This window comes from Gekko japonicus, unplaced genomic scaffold, assembly GCF_001447785.1.
Source record: "Gekko japonicus isolate JY-2015 unplaced genomic scaffold, Gekko_japonicus_V1.1 scaffold4235, whole genome shotgun sequence".
Taxonomy (NCBI): Eukaryota; Metazoa; Chordata; class Lepidosauria; order Squamata; family Gekkonidae; genus Gekko; species Gekko japonicus.
In genome coordinates this window covers 7,894-11,797 of record NW_015175500.1, presented here as the reverse complement: position 1 = coordinate 11,797, position 3,904 = coordinate 7,894, and the positions used below count along the sequence as shown (strand labels likewise).

Below are 3,904 nucleotides of genomic sequence, written 5' to 3'. Positions count from 1 at the left end.
GGGCGAAAGGCCCATCCAGTCCAACACTCTGTGTCACACAGTGGCCAGAAATACCAGTGCCATCAGGAGGTCCAGCAGTGGGGCCAGGACATAACCCTCTCCCCTGGTTGCCCCCCCCCCCCAGCACCAAGAAGACAGAGCACCACTTGCCCCAGAGTCCCTATCTATACCTTGTGGCTAATAGCCACTGATGGACCTCTGCTCCATATGCTTATCTACTTCCCTTTTGAAGCCGTCCATGCTTGTAGCCACCACCACTTCTTGTGGCAAGAATTCCATGTGTTAATCACTCTTTGGGTGAAGAAAGACTTCCTTTTATCCGTTCTAACCCGACTGCTCAGCAATTTCATGGAGTGCCCACGAGTTCTTGTATGGTGAGAAAGGGAGAAAAGTACCTATTTCCCTAACTGCTCTTTCCCATGCATAAATTAGATAGATTCAGGTGGGGTCGCCGTGTTGGTCTGAAGCAGTAGAACAAAGTTCGAGTCCATTGGCACCTTTATGGCAAACAAAGCTGGTTTGGAAATGCTCCCGTGTTTTCTCCCATTTATCTTACCAGAGTTGTCTAAATATTTCTTTTACATCTCTAGAGCCAGTTTGGTGCAGTGGTTAAGTGCGCGGACTCTAATCTGGGAGAACCGGGTTTGATCCCCCACTCCTCCACTTGCACCTGGCTGAATGACCTTGGGCAAGCCGTAGTTCTGATAAGAGCTGTTCTTGAAAAAGAGCCATTTCTGTCAGAGCTCTCTCAGCCCCACCTACCTCACAGGGTGTCTGTTGTGGGGAGGGAAGGGAAAGGAGTTTGTAAGCCGCTCTGAGATACCTTTGGGTAGTGAAGGGCGGGGTATAAATCCAATCTCCTCTTCTTCTTCTTCATCTAGAGTAGTCTTATCTAACATTAGAGTCTTACCTAACATTATCTAACATTTAGTGTCTAAAACGTCAAAAGCCCTTGCTTTTTAACCCACCTGACTGACACGCCCCAAGAAGGAAATGGGTTCACTCACTGTAGGGCTGCCAACCTCCAGGTGGGACTTGGAGATCTCCCAGATTTAGATCTGATCTCCAGAGATCAGTTCCCTGGAGAACATGGTGGATTTGAAGGGTGGCCTCAATGTCATTATACCCCACTGAGACCCCTCCCCAAACACTGCCTTCCCCAGGACCCATCCCCAAATCTCCAGGAATTTCCCAACCCTGAATTGGAAACCTTAATGTTGGAACTTGGTTGATTGATATACAAAAAATAAGGTGTCCCTACTGTTCATACATCTGGGAGGATCCAGACGATCCTATGGCTGCTAGCATCCAGGTCAGAACTGGAGGTCTCCCAGAACTACACCTGATCTCCACATGACAGCTCTGTCCACCCTGGAGATAAAGGCAGCTCTGGAGGAAGGGAAAACTCTGTGGAGATCCCTGTAGAGATCTCTCTCCAGGCTCCATGCCAGCCTCCAGGTGGGGCCTGGGGATCCCCCAGAATTACAGCTCATCTCCAGACTATGGAGACCAGTTCCCATGGAGAAAAACGGCTGCTTTGGAAGGCGGACTCTGAATGGCATTGTCCCCCACGGAGGTCCCTGTCCTCCCCAGGCTCCACCCCCAAATCTCCAAGAGTTTCCCAACCTTGAGCTGACAACCCTACTTGTTGCAGCTTTGTATTAAGCTGTATAGGTCGAAGATGATATTTTACCATTTTGACACAGCTTAAAATTATTAACATTTTCAGGTGCCTTAGTATGAATTTGGAGTTGAGCCTTTCTTTGGAACTGGTACAATAATATTGCAGCATAGCATTAAACAGTATTAGAATAAAATAAGACTTAGTCATCTTGGCACACCTTAAGATAGTTGACGTTTTCTGATGCCATTTTGACACAGCTTAAAATTATTAACATTTTCAGGTGCCTTAGTATGAATTTGGAGTTGAGCCTTTCTTTGGAACTAGTACAATAATATTGCAGCATAGCATTAATCATTATAATTCTGAAATAATATTTAGTCAACTTGACACTATAGTTAGCACTACATTGCTGGCTAAGCACCGTAACAATAAAAATTCAATTTTCTGTCTTCTTGGTGCTTGGGGGGGGGGTCAACAGTGGGAGGGCTTCTAGTGTCCTGGCCCCACTGCTGGACCTCCTGATGGCCCCTGGTATTTCTGGCCACTGTGTGACACAGAGTGTTGGACTGGATGGGCCTTTGGCCTGATCCTGATCTTATGTTCTTATGTACTCAACTAAATAGTAAAAGGGCACATTAAAAAGTATTATTGAACTGTGTTTTTTTTTTTAAATGCTTTTCTTAATGTAGCTCACCAAGTTGGCAATGTTTGTATTGCTCTGTTAAACATTTGTAAAAAGGTAAAGGTTCCCTTGCTCGAAAACCAGTCGAGTCCGACTCTAGGGTTGCGGTGCTCATCTCCGTTTCCAAGCCGAAGAGCCAGCGCTGTCCGAAGACATTTCCGCGGTCATGTGGCCGGCATGACTAAACGCCAAGGTGCACGGAACGCTGTTCCCTTCCCACCGAAGCGGTACCTATTTATCTACTTGCAATTTCTTGCTTTCGAGCTGCTAGGTTGGCAGGAGCTGGGGCCAGAGACGGGAGCTCACTCCGTCATGCGGCACCCGGGGCTCGAACTGCTGAACTACTGACCTTCCACAGCCTGCAGTTCAGCGTCTTAACCGCTTGAGCCACCGCAGCTCCTTAAACATTTGTAAATGTTAATAAAAACATTTTTTTAAAAAAATCTTCAGGAGTTTCCCGACCGGGAACGGCAACCCTACGCCCCCATCTCCCGCCAATGGCCCTAGACTCCTTGGAGAAAGTGCCCCCTCCCCCTCACCTGCTGGTGGCCAAGGCGGGAGGGACCTTCCCCCCCCCCCCAAATGTGCAGGAGCTTCCCAGTCTGGAGCCGGCCACCGTAGCCCTGTGGGGTTCTCACAATGCTTCACACGGGTCCAGTCGAGGAGCCGAGCCGGACAGACCTGCCCCCCCCCTTCACGTGTGAACGCCCGGAAGGAACAGAAAAGAACGGTCCAGGGGCCAGGACGCAGGCACCGAGCAGATCCCGCACGCCGCCGCTTTGCGACCGTAATAATAGTAACGACAACAACCCACCTCGCCTCCTCCGAAACGTCTCCACGCACAAGGCACCGCCTTCCTGAACTTCCGGGCGCAGGAAAATGACGCCACGTCCGAGCGCACTCGCGGACGATGGACAACGGCGTCTCAAGAGGACCAAACGTGTCAGAAGGGGGGGGGGTTCGGATGCGTAATTGCGCATGTGCAGGAACGGAGACTTGCAGGCCTAATTGAGAAGCGCTGATTCGGCAAGTACGCGGGAATCCGGGAGTGGAGAGAGAAGCGTTCCTTCCAGCCGGCGTTTTTCGGAGCGGGAGCCGGGCCCGGGCTGGTTTCCGCGGATGTGCCTCAGCGGTCGCCATGCAGCTGAGGAAGGAGGAAAGCACACATTCGGAGTCACTTTTGCCCCTTGGAGTCCAACGAAGTTTAATTCTCCAGCAATAGCCAGCTAAATCCATCTAAAAGCTCACATTTCCTCTGAGCTTGATCAGCACTGAAGAAATGATTTGTAAAGACCATTGGTCAAATACTGATGAAAACCTCTCCAGACGGCCTGCAAAGGGCATTTGTTGTTGTTCAGGCGCGCAGTCGAGCCCGGCTCTTCGCGACCCCATGGACCAGCTCCCACCAGGCCCTCCGGTCTTCCGTCGTGCTCCGGAGTTTGCTTAATTTCATGTTCGTTGCCTCGATGACACTGTCTGACCATCTCATCCTTTGCCGTCCCCGTCTTCTTTGACCTTCAGTCTTTCCCAGCCTCAGGGTCTTCTTCTCCAGGGAGTGCTCCCTTCTTCTCATTGGGTGGCCAAAGTATTTGAGCTTC

At 50.3% G+C, this 3,904-nt stretch overlaps 1 protein-coding gene across 1 annotated transcript in view; it reads right to left on the bottom strand.

Moving 5' to 3' along the window:
• ESF1 (ESF1 nucleolar pre-rRNA processing protein homolog) overlaps positions 1-3,156 on the bottom strand; it is a 73,473-nt gene extending 70,317 nt beyond the window's left edge. Inside the window, exon 1 of the mRNA XM_015426006.1 lies at positions 3,121-3,156. The gene's annotated coding sequence lies outside the window, so the exon portion shown is untranslated. The remainder of the gene's footprint in view (positions 1-3,120) is intronic.
• Positions 3,157-3,904: the final 748 nt, after the last annotated feature.